At 54.6% G+C, this 15,788-nt stretch overlaps 1 protein-coding gene across 50 annotated transcripts in view; it reads left to right on the top strand.

The window, feature by feature from the left end:
• The window catches only part of CELF4 (CUGBP Elav-like family member 4), a 305,620-nt gene that overhangs the window by 130,266 nt on the left and 159,566 nt on the right, over nucleotides 1-15,788 (top strand). The window lies entirely within an intron of this gene.

The following is a 15,788-nucleotide window of genomic DNA, read 5'->3' as shown; positions in this document are numbered from 1 at the left end:
AGGGAGAAATGAGTGTGGAAGGCATTGAACGTGGAAAGGTGGAGGGGCGGCCCTCCAAGCACACTTTACGCCGTTCCTCACCTCCAACAGGCGGTTCATCCAGTCCGTAAATTGGTTTTATAGGGTGTTGGAAATACATGCGTGTGGCAATAGAATCCCTGTGTTGTCCCTACCATGGGTTGGGACAGGAGATGGGCATGAGAAAGAAACTTGGGAGGACTTGCCAGCTCACTCTAACCAGGAGCAAATCAAAAGAGCATGAAATATAAAGACTGTGAAGGTGCTGAGAGGACGTAGTAGGAGAATCATTAGAGGCAGGAGGTCGACCCGAGATGGCTTCCTACCAGAGGAGGATGTTGACAAGGGTGCAGAGCAGTGAGTGGGAGATGCTGGCCATGTCTCAGGGATACAGAGCCAGTCTCTCCACGGGGGCCTCCCGAGGTCGCTAGCTCTGAAACAGTAAATATGTGTGGCTCCTCATTCTCAGGTGTGACACGAACACATGGTCACGCTGTTTGTAGAGACATTTTTACCAGATCATGTGAGTGAGAGTAGGTTGTCTTCTCCTGGCATTTTCCATTCTAAACATCCTTGAGTAGCATCTTACAGCTCTTCCTCCTCCCTCTGCTGCTGGGATTTGCTCTGCCTGGTCCCCGCGCAGCCTTCCTTGCCTTTTATTTGTTGTTGTTTATAAAGTTGGAGGACAGTGCAGCCCACTGTGTTTTCTCTAATTTGGTCTTTTGCGGTAAGCAGTAGAAGAACAAATGCCCCCTTTGCCACCCTACCTCCCGGCTCCCCCTTCTGGGCCCAGGTGGGGTGTGCAGGGGGTGGGGAGACCCTCCTAGGATGGGGCCAGTCAGGGGGCACTCTGGAGCCTGTATCCCCATGCTGCCAGGTGACCCTCACAGCAGCCCCCCATCTGAGATGAGATGCACAGATGAGAAGGTGGGCTCCACCGAGGGCCAGAGACCTGCAGGGCTGGCTGCTGCTCAGCCACTGTGACCTGGCGGTCGCAGACCCAACAGGAATGGACCCAAAGAGAGGACCAGATGGGACCCAGGGCTAAGCTGCCTGGTCTCCCAGCCTCTGCAGCCTCCCAGCCCCGGCCCAGAGACAGCAATAGACAGACATCCTTCCTGCTCCTCATTCCTTGCAATCAGTGGAAACTCAAACGTTCAGGGCGTGGAGACCTATTTCATGCTTTTATAGCTTCTCTACAGAATGGAAGCCTAGGACTCAGGAGGCCTAATTATGTGAGCATGGACAAGCTGCCTCCCGGGACCTCAGTTTCCTTATCTGTAGATTGGGCATGATGGTACCTGCCCGGACAGCCTTGCAGATGTGTTAGGAGGATGAGACGAGAGAATTAATAAGATGGCACTTTGAAACGTATAAAGTGCTGTGCTCACCTGCCAGGGAAGTTTAATATTTTAATCTGATTGTGGTGATGGGTTTACCGAGGTTTCGCATAACTTAAAGGAGAGAGAGCAGCTGCATAATAGAATGAGAACTCAAAAACAAGAAGGGGACGATAGTCCGCCAGGAAAAGAAGTGCTCATCCTCAGCATAATGGCCTTTTAATCAGTCAATTGGCCAATTATAATTGGGCGCCTACTGTGTGCCAGGGAGTAAACTAGACGGTGGGCAGGTGATTAAGAAGTTACAGTCATGGGAGAGAGCTGTCCCTGGGCAGAGCAGAGGGGAGGGGGCTCCGTGGCCCATTCCCACTCCTGGTGCTCAGCTCACCCATGACACCCATCCGGAGAGGGGTCTGCAGTCTTTTCCTCCTTCTAGTCATTCCAGGACCCGGGCCGGACCCAGCTGCACAGGCCTCCAGCAGCCGGCGTGGGATGCATTCCCTACAACCAGGCATGAGGGAGGAAGCTGGCGATGGAGGGAGTGTCTGGGGAGGGCCATACCCAGAGACACCTGCAGCTATAAAAAGCTCCTGCCCCCACCTTCAGACCAAGTGAGAGCTGCTAATGTGAGCGCCCTGCCAAGATCCCCACGGGGTGAGGAGAAGCGGGGGTGGGGGGAGCAAGCCGGGAGCAGCATGGACGAGCATCCTGGAGGGAGATCGAGCATCCTGGAGGGAGATCGCTTTGGCTCAGCCCTGGAGGGGGTCACTGGAGGGGCCTGACACACCACCGCTTATCTACCAGGAGGAGACCGAGGCCAGGAGGCAATGTCTCACAGCAACTTAGGGGTGCTGTGAAGACAGGAAAACAGGCCCCCTGCCTCCCTGCTCAGCGCTCCTCCCATCACTCCACCTGCCCATCGGGATTCTCCCCCCACCTACCCAGCAGACTCTAGAGGCACAGACTGCTTCTGCAGCCTTTTGTTTGCAAACTAGGCCCTAAACCATAGTTATCAGGGGTCAGTCTCTGCGCTGGGTTGGGTTTCATGCCTGGCTCTAGGTTTTGTTTAAAGCCCCTGCAGGCTTGAGCTTGTCGCCTGCTGTGCACCATCCTCCCTGGCTCTGCCCCTCCCCGCCCCTCCCCAGGTGTGTGTGGGATGGGAGTGGGGGACCCACTGCAATGCTATTCCAGGATTTGCATTTATATGAGGCACAGACCCCAAGTCTCCAATCTCTGGGTGCTTTTACAACCCTGTGTATACATAATTTATTTTTGTTGCTATTTAATCAGTCTCCGTATTGAGATGAAAAGTTTCCAAGGGGCCCCAGGTTATTAAGCAACTTTCAATTCCAGCAGCATTGACTGAGTGGATGGGGCCCCCAGCCGGTGCTCAGCTACAAATGTTGGGGGCAGGGGACTGCACAGGAGGCCCAAAGACCAAGCTCAAGCTGAGGCTGGGGTGGCGAGGGGCGACAGGGAGGGGAAGTGGGCCTGGAGAGCCACAGTCCCTGGGGAGAGATGCTGAAGCAGGAGAGCCCGAGAAAAGGGCATGGTCTTGGGAGGAACCAGCTGGCCTGGATGCTTGGTTTCAGAGTCTGGAGACAGAAGGGGCTGGGCAGGGATGCTAGAAGCTAAGTGGGAAGCAGGACCTGCAGGTGGGTGCCTGGCTCAGAGGTGGAGGGAGGGAAGGATGAGGCCAAGGGTGGTGTCTTCAACTGAGATCAGTCTGAAGAGGATGAGGTTGTTCTGGGCGCCTGAAGTAAGCCTTAAAGGAGAGCCTCCGTGCATGGCCAGAGGGGAGCCCCAGGCTAACAAAGATCTCCACCTCCAATCATTTGTGGGACGTGGTGGCTGATAAATAAGTGACCAAACAAAGAGGCAGTGGTGTCAGCTCAGGTTCTTGCCTCCGTCTGCTAGAGCTGAGGCCCTGGGAAGGGAACAGTCCTGGGTGGGATGGCACTGCCCCCTTGGAAACTCCAGGACCCCCAACATACACATGCAGCCGATGCACACACACACACACACACACACACACACATACACTTACAGATACACACAGATATACAAAGACACACAGGCATACCCACATACAGACACACACACACACACACAGCCTTACACGTACACCTTCCCAGCCCTCAGGCTTCCTCTGGCTGGCCACACCCATGGTGGGGGATCCTTCTTCCAAGAGAAGTTTGGTTAGAGAGTGGGGATTGGAAATGTGGATAAACATAGTCTCCCTGAAAAGCGCAGTGTCAGGAGTCTTAGGTCTCCGACGGAGGATAGAGGGTAACGTTTCGAGCAGATACTCAGAGGACCTCCACCCATAAAGCCAGATCCCCTTGTCCCACATACCCCACCCGACAGCAGATCTGCCTTGGAATGCAGATTTAAAGTCTGGCCAAAGCTGAACTTTTAGGGAATCAGATGACCCTGTTAGGGAAAACTAACATGATGAGTCTTTCCAAAGGCCCACGTGGAGTTGGCAAAGCTCTTTTGGATGTGTGAGCACTGTCACAGCTACCATGGGTGACACCTCGTAGACATCCCCAGAAACACAGCCACCTCCAGTGGATACACTCGCAACACAAAGAAAAACCCTCTATTTAGCTGTGTCCCCCAGCACCTCCCTCCTGATGGTCAGAAGTCTGCTGGAGAACAACTCGGGGGACCTCTCTCATTTTGCAGATGAGCAGACTGAGATCCAGGGCAGGAGCGATGTTGCCTTCTTCACCCATCTCCTGCCCACCCTCAGCTCATCGCCCCGAGTGACGGCTGGCCAGGTCCCAGTTCCACATCCACGCTGTCCCTCTTCTTCCCTTCACTGTACGCTCACAAGGACTCAGCCACTGGCCAAAGCTTTTATTTTCCTCTCATCACCCTGATTATTCCCTGTTTAATTAAAATTTGTTTCAGCTAATAGGCCTTAAATTAGTATTTTCAAATATTGACATCTACAGGACCCTTATTCATTATTTTCGAAAGCTCTAGGGCTAATTGCTTTATCACCCACCAATTAATTGCTCATTCACTAGACAGGTAGCCACTGCCCCCAGAACCTGGGTGGACATGCTCGCAGGTAGATGAAGCCACACATACAACAGAAGCACACACACCTGTGTGGACACTTTCTCCAGTGGAAGTCGGGCCTGGTGGAGTCTGTCTGTGCCTAAGTTGGGAGACTAGGAGGACAACAAAGCATTGCATTGCAGGTCTTTGGTACTATGCCAGCCCCAATCGCTGTCACACTGACAAGTCTGCGGGACTAGGGTTCTCAGGGTCCCCTCCTCTTTGCTCTCCCTTCAGTTCCCTGGGGAGCAACGGCACTGAGAGGAGGTGCCCAGGGCTGAGGAAGGTCCCAACAATGGCACCTAGCTAGTGACCCAGGGCCTTGAGAATGAAAGTAGGCCTCGAAGGCTAAACTAAGAGAGTGATGTCTGCACAGGGAACGACTACAAGCAGGAGGAGACAAGGACGAGGGCAGTGAGAGGCTGCAGAGAGGGAGAGGCCAGGGCCGGAAGGGTCCCTGGAGGCCATGCGGAGGGCGCCAGAGTCAGGCCCAGGTTGGCTTCCCTCCAACAAGGGAGGCAACTGTGTGAGGCACTCAGCTCCCCAGAGGGACCCGGCTGGGGACATCAGCAGATCCATCAAGGGTCTTGTGCTGTCCGCAGAGCAGATTCTCCTGCAGCTCCGTGAGGAATTGGATTTGGGAGTTGGATGGATGTCTGCCTGTGGGGGCCCCTCAGGAGGGGATCCCCTGTCACTCACAAACACAGCTCCTGTCCTATTTCCCACCCAGCCTACTAAGACCTTTAAGGAAAAACAATAACGTGTTCAGAATGCTACTGCTGGACCCCACCTCCCACCCCTAGCCCGTGATCCCACACGGCCACGTTGGGTTGGAGGAGGTGAGACCAGCTTCCCACTGGTCACCAGAACAAGGATCTTCCCCAGACTCCTGCCAGGATGTGCCCTAGGCTGCTGGGACTGTAGGCTTCACCCAGGGGGGCAGCTTCCCTGTCCATGTCCCTGCCAAGGCTGCGAGCCAGCAGGGGCTGGGAGGGGACTGGGGGCCAGGCACTCGCTCCGTGCAGGCAGGTTTTTTTTGCCTCCTTGTAAACAGTCTGGAGTGATTGAGATTAAAGTCTCTGTAAGTTGCTGGTATCGCTTTTCGGGAGAGCCGAGTAATCCACAGGGATTAAAGGAGCAGCCGTGCTCATCTCCCACAAATGAATATCTGTCAGAGGCATTGACCTGTTAAAATAATGAATTTAATGTGCAGCAAACCGCACACGGCAGCGACGCAACATGGCCTGGCAAATTGTTTTCCGTGTGTCCTAATGAGACTTTTAAGGAAACAGGACCCCTGGTCAAGCTGCCACGGCTCCAGCCCTCCAAACCCTGGAACCTCCTTCCTCATGGGCGGTGGGCTGCAGTGGGAGCTTCAGTGGCTTGTCTGATGGAGGAAGGAGATGGGAGCCCTAAAAACCATCTAGCCCGCCCTTGCTCAGTCCGCTCAGAAAAGGCAATCGTCCCTCTCAATTTTCTGCAAGTTTTTTTTACCAATTTTGTAGGCCATCCATTTGTGGCTTCCTCCAGGGGCTCTCCCACAGCTCAGCCCCCATGTGGTCCCCAGTAAGGCCCTGTGTGGCCCTGAGCCCCTCTTTAAGGCTATGTCACAAGACAGACTGTCCCCTTCCAGTCCCTGGGCCTGCCCAGCCCCCCACCTGCCCCCAAACCTTAGGACCAGAGCTGGGGGCTGGAAGGACAGGCATCTAGGCCAGCACTCTCCTTTTACATAAGGGGAAACTGAGGCCCAGAGAGGGGACCTTACTTTTCACTCAGTCACCTCAAGTGTCCATGGCAGACAGAGGACCAGCGTCCTGATAGTCTGCCTACTGCCCAGTTCTCTGTCCACTCTCCATCTTCTGGGGACATTGAAAATGACAGTTTGGGCTGTGATCTGATAGCATGTGTCTCAGTCCTCACCATGGTAGAACCACAGGGTCAAATTCAGGAGTCCAGGAGAGGTGGCCAGGCAGCCGAGGTGAGGGGGTGAGAGGCTGTCTCCCCTCCCCATGGCTGTCCAGCTTGGGGGCAGGTCCATCTGGGAGCTGAGGTGCCTGATCTCTGCTATGGGGGTCAGGCCCATAGCCAGAATTGTGACCACATTCACTTGAGGGCAGGGGCTGTGTCCTGCTCTGACCCCACTGGCCACTGTCACTGCCAGCATGCCTTCCACCCCTCCAGTCATTGTCCATGGCAGATGAGGCAGAGGAGCTGGTTCTTCCCTCTCAGTTCCTCTCTGAGGAGCGGAGGCCCTACCCCAGCACCTAACAGACCAATGTACGGCCCAAAGTCCCCTCAACAGGTAGCCCTCATCTGTGATGTGCCCATCTTCCAAGGTGTCCCCAAGCCGGGAGGACAGTGGCCCCAGGGCTTTGGCTGAGCAGCTTTAGGTTTTGCAGACACAAATGGTCTCGCCTGTGCCCGGGGAGCCGGTTCCTGCCCCGAGAACCCACAGGGCACCCGCTCTTTTCTTTCTTAGATCTCCATGAGGCTTGTCCCCCATCGACAGGTGCACAGTGCCTGCTCTAGTAAGGTAATCATGAGGAACTCGCCAGAAAGGCAAGGCACTTCCTTTCCTTCTTCTTCCCTTTATTTTTTGGAAAGAAATCATGTGATTAGGAATTTCCCAGGTCTCAGGTATTCTAATCTAGGATGTATCAATAGAGCGAGGTGGCAATTAAATAAAGTCAGGTGGAGGTAGGAGGGCTTCCTGAAGCTGCAGCTCTCAGAGACCTCCTTGGTCCTCCTGGCTGGGGCACAGGGAGAGGGCCAGAACCCTGGAAGGGCCTTGTCTTTGCTTTAAAGCAGAATTGTTAATGGACGTGAGCACAGCTTCCCCAGTTCAGCCTATGGGGCTCCACCAATGTCATCACCCCACGCACAGGGAAGGTGGCATCATAGTCAGATGATCCATTCGTCCAGTCATGGCCAAGCATGTCCAGATGCCCAGCCCTAGGCTTGGCAGGATGGGAAACGTGGGTAGTTGGAATAAGTTGTCTCTATCCATGCGAGGCCCATACTCACACCTGACAATCGGGTCCCACAAGTTAGGCTGAGACCAAATGTCCAAAGAGGGCACAGGCTTTAAGAGACAGGAGTGTTTGGAACTGAGAGCCTGCCCTGTGGACCGCAGTGGTCAGAGAACAGCCCTGGAGAGGGCGCGGGGGGCCAGTGTGGGCTGAGGGCCAGATGCAGGGAGGGATGGAAGATGCCCTTGGGTCTCAAAGAGGAGCGTGAGGATCAGCACGGAGGTGGCCAGAGTGTGGCAGAGTCAGGGAGCAAGAGAGGAGTGTGTTTTGGTACTGGGCGGATGGGAGCTCAGACCTCCTCTTTTAGCCAGAAGGAAGGCGGTGGAGAAGGGGCAGCCAGAGCTGAGGTGAGGGGACCATCGTAACCACCTGGCTAGGGAACCTGGAGGGAAGGGCAGTTGTGTCCCCTCATCCACAGCCTCAGGAGAATCTGGCTCCCCGTGTGGCCACAGGCATTGCTACGAAGCGGCTGGGAAGTCTTACCCCAGGCAGCAGGTGACTGCACAAATCCTTGGTAATAGCACAGGGAATGTTGCTTGTACATGCTGACAGATGCTCAGAGCACCCAAGGCAAGAAATGCTGGGTCTGGGCCAGGCTGAGACCCTCCAAGGTGGGCTAGATGGGGTGGAAGGCTGCCAGGGGAAGGCCAGGGCTCTCAACCCCAGAGGCACGTTTTCTTTTCCAGCTCTCTCTGATGCCGACAAGCCCAGTGCCCGTTCTGAGTCTCTTTTGCACCCCTTCCTCCTCAGCAAACCACTCCTCCTCCATCCCTTCTAGATGTCTCTCCTTCCCAAAGCTCCCCATGATAGCCCACTGCTCCTTGGCTCAGCACATCTGTGCACAAGCTGGGCATTTTGCCTTAGATCTTGTCGTAAAGTCTACTTTACACTGTAATATAGGCCTTCTAGGGATAAAGCCAAGAGCTGCTCATTGCTGGGATGAGAGTACCAGCAAATCAGATGCTTGCAGGAACCACAGTGGTGGAGAAGGGAGCTAGATCATTCCACATTCATGAAACAGGATGCTGTCTCAATAGGCCAGGCAGCCTGGAGGGCTTCTCACAGGAGGATTCCTCTCCCTAGGACTTAGGAGGCAGAGAAGGGAGAGGCTCAGGGAACAGGAGGAGACAGCATGGTATATGGCCAGTCTGGCGGGGGTAGCAGGTAGCATGATGAAGCCCAGTGAAAGATCTGAGAGCATCTCAGCCATGGCCAGTCCCCTGAAGCCTCTTGAAGCCATTCTGAGGGTTTAGTGGAGATGAGGAGAGAGGAGTACTGCCAGCCTTCCTTCCCTTTTCCAGAGGGCTTGGGGATGAGGGATGGGGTGGCCTCAGGAGCCCGAGGCCAGGGCTGTTGCCAGGACTTTGGGTACTTCCATTGTTTTGGCTTCTCACTAGAATAGCTTCACCCCACTTCCTGTCCCTGGTTTTGCCCCTGGGACTGGGGCTGGGAAGGGGAGAACGAGGCCAGTGGCCCAGGGATATGTGTGCCACAGCACGGGGAGAACGGGGAGGCAGCCATCCTGCTCCCTGCCAGGGATGAGTTCAAGGATGCTGCATTCAGGCCCCACCTTCTGCCAACAACATCTCTAAAGTCCAAGGCAGATCCACCTCCAGCCCCACCTCCTCCAGGCAGCCTCCCCATCCCATTTTGGCCCCAAGGGACTCCTTTCCTCATGAAAGCCAGTCCCCCATGGAGTCGGAACCACACAAGATCTAAGGACTCCCGGTCCAATCCTAAGCGCCATTTATTTCACAGGAAGACCCTTGCAGCCCGATGTGACCTGGATGAGCTGAGGACAGGGCCCACCCATGTCTGCCTCCTTTGCCCCTCAGCCCACCTTCTGGAACTCTCGGCATTGCTTTGGGGTGTGGCATGGGCTTATCTTGAGGTGATGAGCCAGCATGTGGCAGGGGTTGTTTCTAAGTGGAGGGCGTGCACACCGTTTAAGGAGCACTGTCCGCTCCTATACCCCTCTCAGCCCTACAGAGCAGCAGAGAAAGTGGCTTGGGAAAACGAGGTGGAGGGATGGGCACTGTGTGTCCTCTGAACAGCCTGGGAGAGGTCTGGGGCTGGGCCATGGTCGTTGCAGAAGCTAGGAGGAGCAGGAGCATTTGTGAGTATTTCTGCTGGAGAAGTAAGGAAAGGAATGATTTAGGAGTCCTTTCCATTGACAATCAGGAGTGGGGGTGGGCTCTGGCCAGGTTCCTTGGCAAAACATGGTAGGTGCAGCTTCGCTGTGGCCGTGAATGTAACCAGGGCAACTGTAAAAGGCAGTGTCCCCCAGACACAAGGCTCTCCCTCACTCCCACCCATGTGTGTGCACACACACATTCATACACACACTCACACTCGCCTGCTCCCACGCACGTAATACACACATTCACTGTCACATTCTTCAGGTACAGCTGTCCCTCCTCCAGGCTTCTGTCTCCTCTCCCAGTTCCCTCCCTTCTTCCTGACACTTGCAGGGGTGACTTTGCCTTTTGAGGGTGTGCTTAATAAGGTCAGGGGTTTGGAGTCAAAGCTATAAGGAGTCGGGGGAAGAGGGGCACTGGGAGCCAAGAGGCTCCTCCTTTCTCTCAGGTAGATATCCTGTTTGTTTCACCGGAGGGAAAGCTCAGCTGTTTTTCTTAATGGGCCACAAAGGTTGCTGCAGCCTGGCCTTCCCAGTGGTGAGGCAAGCTGCCCTCCCCTCCCTGCCTGCTCCACTCACAGATGGAGGAGGGGATGCTGAAAGTGCCCAAAGGGGCCCAGAGTCTGGTCCCAGCTCAAGCCTTGACCCTTTCTGTGATCTTGGGGAAATCACCTGCCTCCTAGACTCAGTTTTCCCACCTGTCTCATGGAGGTACTAATTTGTTGCCATGGCATGGCAACTGAGAGGCATCTCTTACAGCAAGAGGTATTTGAGTTAGACACAAAGGACTAGCTTTTGAAAATGAGAGATCTTAAGGGCAAGGATCCAGGAATATCTTCTCTCTGTGTTTGCTCACACTCTGCCACTTTCTAAAAAGACACCGGCGTGGGTGACCGGAGGGAGGTGCGAGGATTGCCTTCCGTGGAGAGAATCAGGCCATGCTAATCCACGCTGACAGAGGAAGGCTTGAATTCACATCAGATGTTTTACAGCTCACATTTCATAGGCTGCACGTGACTGTCCTGGGTGGCTTGACTGTTAATTTGCTCCACGAGCCCGTTCTCTACAGAGAGAGCAAAGGTCAACCTCAATCACCCTCACGCCTGAGTCTCCAATCCATTTATCACTCATTGGGTCCCGCTGAGTCCCCACTGTGCGCTCTGGCCACGGGGACTCTGGAAAAGGGAGCACGTGGCCACAGCGGCAGGCGGCCAGGTCACTGTCTGGCTGGGGAGACATGACTCACGCACATGACACAATCAAGAGCAGGGAGCGGCCGTTAATCAGAGCAGGAGGGTTGGGGTCGGACGCCAAGGTCTGGCTGTGATGCTGGCAGAAATGCATGCGAGCTGATGGGCTTAAAGGAGAAAGCTTCTGGTGGGCCCAGAGTGGCAGTGATAAGGCCCCCTATGTTTAAGAAGGTGGCAGAGACCCCATGGGCCCTGCAGCCGGACCAGCCAGAGTGCAGGAAGATGGAGAAGGCAGGCTGAGCAGGAAAACCTCTGGCCTGGGAGCTGGAGACGTGCGATCTGGTTACAGCCCTGCCCATAACACTTCCTGTTCAATCCTCTGAGCCTTAGTTTCCACTTCTGCAAACTGGGGGTGTGAGGAGATCCCTACCCCCACCCCACCGTGGGCTGGGAGACTCTTGGCAGAATGTGAGTCAGCCTGAGAGGGCTGGGAGGGAGGGCATGGGGTCAGCGATGGGAGAGTCAGGACCGAAGACGCAGCAGATCCTACCCCTGGATCAAATGGTGGAAAAGGAAAGAAGAAGAGAGTGAGTTGGGGAAGGGAACCTTAGCTAAGGAGGCTTGGAATGTCCCTGGTTCAAGCCAAGTCCTTACTCGAGCTGGATAGAACAGGGCAATATCGCACGGCATCAGGCTATTACTGGGGAAAGGCGAGGCCTTCCGGTCCCTCACAGGCTTCCAGACGGCTGAGGCTCCCAGGAGGACCAGGAGGCAGGGCCCTGGAGCAGAGAGCCTCTGATCTACTAGGGGTACCAGAGACCCACTTTTCCTGGTCGTTGGTGAATGCGCCTGTCTTGGGGTTTGTGCTCAGAAAGTTCTCTTCATGGGATTCACGAAGGCATGGCTCTGCCTATTTGTTGAAGCAGTTATATCACCAGGCAGACCCCAGCCCCGAGGTCAGGGAACAGGCACCTGTCTCCCCTCTGCCAGAAGCTGGGGTGTCCTGAGAGCATCCTGTCGGGCAGAGCATCCTCACAGGCGGGAGGGGTCACGTAGCACCCCCCAGTGTTCCCAGCGCATATCCCGCCCACACACTTTGCTCACACAGTTCCATGCACTTCTCTCTCTCGCACCCGGCTCAAGTCCCACCTCCTACGCAAAGCCTTCCCTGAGGATCCCCGGTCACAGCCAGCATGTGCCTCGTTCTCGGCACATCACACTCACTCTTTCACTTACGCCTCATAACAGCCCTGTGAGGTAAGTGCTGTCATCCCTTTTAGCAGATAAGGAAACCGAGGCGCCAAGAAGTGAAGTAGCTGCCCTGAGTCACATGGCTAGTGAGGGGTAGAGCCAGGATTTCCACCCAAGTTGGTCTTGCTTCGGGTCTGTACCCTAACCATGAGGCCACACTGCCTCTCACAGCTGCTGCCAGCCGTCGGACACTGGCCGTGAATTAGCCCCTGCATCTTGCAGCTCCTTCTACTTGGAGGGCCAGGTCCCCTCACCGCCTGGGAGGCCTGTTTCAGGCAAGGGCTGGGCTTGGAAGTCTTTGGTCCACCTCCCCACCCCCACGCCTCCCAGCAGGGTGCCAAAAGCTGATGGATCAATGTGCTGCTGGATGAGACAAGCAGATAGATCACATGACCACCAGATGCAGCCGTCAGAAGCCCGGAGTGGCCATTTTGTGAGTCCTTCATAGAGGACACTCCTTCTGCTGACCCTGTGCCACCATGGCTCAGTTTATTCCCAGGACCCTTGCTGTGAGTTGGCCCTGTCTGAGGCCATGGGACTTGTAAGGAGGAGCAGATGGGCCAGGAACCCTCAGGACTATTGCTCTCCTTGTCCTTAAAAAATCCTGTAGCCCAGCCAGCCTGGTGGTGTAGTGATTAGGTTTGCATGCTCTACTTCAGCGGCCCAGGGTTCACAGGTTCCAATCCTGGACGCGGACCTACATACTCATCAAGCCATGCTGTGGCAGTGTCCCACTTACAAAATAGAGGAAGATTGGCACAGATGTTAGCTTAGGGCCAATCTTCCTCACCAAAAAAAAAAAAAAAAAAAAGTCCTGTAGGGACCCTCCCAGTGTAGAGGGGATACCTTTCTTCCCCTGGGTCTGCTACTGTTGGTACCTGAGGGTTTTCCTGAGGTTTTTATTGTCTTCCCTCAGCCCTCTCTACCCTGCCAGGGAGAGGGCAGCCAGGCTGACTTCCCGACCAGCATGGGTAGAACCCAAGCATTCCAGGCCTTGTGGCCACTCCCCTCTCCTCCCCACACTGACCACACCCTGAGGCAGCTCCTTGGGTCTCTCCCCAGTGGGGGCTCCAAGCTATCTCTCTCCCCCACCCCTTCCTGCAGAAAGGTTGGGATAAGGGGCTCCACCCATCTTCCAGGAATGCGGTGAATCCTTCTCAGGCTGGGCCCCCATTCTGGCTCCCAGCAGCCCTGAGCCAGGGGTCCCAAGAGGAAGGTTTCCCTGGGTTCACAGACCTCAACCCTGGCCCCTTCTGTCCTGACTCTTTTCCTGTTCCACAGAGTACCTGTGGTTCCCTCTGCAGAACATGCCTGCCGGAGGGACTAACCCCCTCCCCAATACATCTTTTTTTGGTTGCAATAACGAAGACACTTCTGGAATCATTTTAAAGAAATGAAGTTTTGTCACTTAAAAGTGCAATTCATTTGTAAACCTGTGTAATCAAACATAGAAAAGTAACACCAATATTGATTAGCAATTAGCCTGTATGTTCCATCACATTGATTGAGCCCTCCTGGGTGCTAGGCCTGCAGTAGGTGCTGAGGAAATAAAGCGGAATAAGGCACTGCCTGGCCTGGGGACAGCCGGGCCTGAGTCCCGGGAGCAGGTCTCTTCCATCCTGCCCCTACTCTGTGTGCACCAGCCCTATGCCAGACACCGGGTTAGCCTGAAATATCAACCAAGTCTTCTAGAAGGGCATGTGCAGTGCCCCTACCCTTTCTCAGGCTCTCAAGGAGCCCGCACGCTTGCTGACAGCGGGCGCCATTCAATGATTTGAGAAGCTGTGCACCTTTGGCAAGTTACTGAATTTCTCTGAGCATTAGTTTCTCTTCCAAAAAGACTGTTCAGTGGTCTTCCTGTTTGAGGAGTGCTTTGTGATATTTTTTGATTACCCTCACGGCAACACTGTGAGACAGGCAGAACATGTATTATTATCCCACATTAAATTTCAGAAATGAGGAAAACGTAAGAGAAGACAAGGAAGTTGACTTGGGTCATGCAGTGGGAAGAATGGAGCAGAAACCAAACTTTCTGGTTCCTTCTTCACTGCTCTTTCCAGGGTTGGGTTAGATGGTCTCCCAAGTCTCCTTCGCATTGAAAATTCTACAACTTGAAGAGATTAGGGGCAGGGAGTGCGTGCAGAGCCCAAGTCTGGAGAAGCTGGAGCTACAGTTGGAGGCTCAGAGGGGGTGGGTGGTCCTGAGGGAGAGAGCAGAGCCACCTGGGAGCCGAGCAGCAAGAGAGAGCAGCAAGGACAGGATGGGCTGAATGCTCTGGGTTTATGACGCCACGTGAATGCGACCTGCCCATACTTGACCAAGGTTGAAACCTCTGCACCACATAGTAATTAGATTTTTCGCCGCTATTCCCACTCTGGTTTATTTATCCAGTGGTAATTACCACTAGCAGAGCTGGGCACTGGGGCTGCTCACCTTCCCCAGCCACATGGTTCCCCTTCTGCCTTCCCATTTGGAAAGAAAGAGAGGCCAGGAGGGACACAGTTCGGGCCTTTGGTCAGACCACTTTTGCCTTGAAGATGTAAATTTCCATGATATCCCTAATTGATGGCACTTCCAGGACATCAGGCACACTGAGGGTGCTGTCAGGTGCTAGCCTTTGAACTGAGGGTTAGGAGCAAGGCTTCAGGAACTTGGGGTTCAGTTGGCCCCAAAACATCCTTCAGACCATCCTACAGATAAACTATCAACCACACGACTCCTTATGAGCAGGTGATATCTCTTACCCCACCCCTCTGTGGGTCTTGTCTCTGAGCTGTCTTTGCAGGGAGACTGGGGTGCCCAGAGGGTCTGACAGCAGCTGCAGGACGTCTGGCTGGGGTTGGCAGGATCAGGAGGTGGCCAGGATTAGGATCAGACTGGGCTCATGGTACCTGTGAAGATGGCATCTGTAACCCTCTCCTCCTGGCTTTTTCTCTCTCTTTTTGTCCTGATGGGCTCCAGGGCAGGGCATTTTCCTGAGAGGGGATTCCAACTACTGGTCAGAGACCGCAAGAAGCACCTCGCTAGATCACTGTGGGACCCACTCAGGCTGCCAAAGAAGTCGGCACCACTTGGCCAACGGCAGGTCTTCACTGGGCCTGCTGTGTTGTGCTGGGCAGATCCCTGGGAAGCTGTGGGAGGGACCGTGAGCCTAGGGAAAAGGAGACTTCCCCACGGGTCAAGTCAGAGAAATAGGCAGGCAGCAATGGTGGAAAAGTGGGGGCAATCTCGTGCTTTGTCTCTGGGCCACTGGCTGGAAAGGAGCTGTGGCTGCAAGGAAGGGAGTGGTCGGAGGTAACTCCCCGCTCCCCACTCGTCATGAGCCATCCCTGTGGATGGGCATGTTGACCCCCAGACCCAGCTCCCAACCTGCCTCTTCCTCGGAGCCTGGTCAGCAGGGTCTCTGTCCACAGGCTGCGTGGAGAAACTGCAGCTTTCGGGCTCACTGAGGTTTACGGGCAGCCTCACAAGTGACAGGAGGAGTCTTCTTTATTTTCTATTTCCTTCTTTCTTTCCATTTTCTTTCTTTCCTTCCTTCCTTCCTTCCATCCTTCCTTTCTTCTTTTAATGTTTTTCCTTTACTCTTTCTTACTCCCTACTTTCTCCTTTCTTTTCCTCTCTCTCTCTCTCTCCCGTTCTTCTCTTTGCATTCCTTCTCATCCTCCTTCCTTTCCCCCTCCTCATGTCTCCTTCTCTTTCCTCCCTTTAGCCTCCCCTCTCTGTTCCCCAGGGAGGCGCTGCTGCCTGTAGCATT

The sequence above is a fragment of the Equus przewalskii genome, chromosome 7 (genome assembly GCF_037783145.1).
Source record: "Equus przewalskii isolate Varuska chromosome 7, EquPr2, whole genome shotgun sequence".
Taxonomy (NCBI): domain Eukaryota; kingdom Metazoa; phylum Chordata; class Mammalia; order Perissodactyla; family Equidae; genus Equus; species Equus przewalskii.
This window is presented reverse-complemented; position numbering and strand designations above follow the sequence as displayed.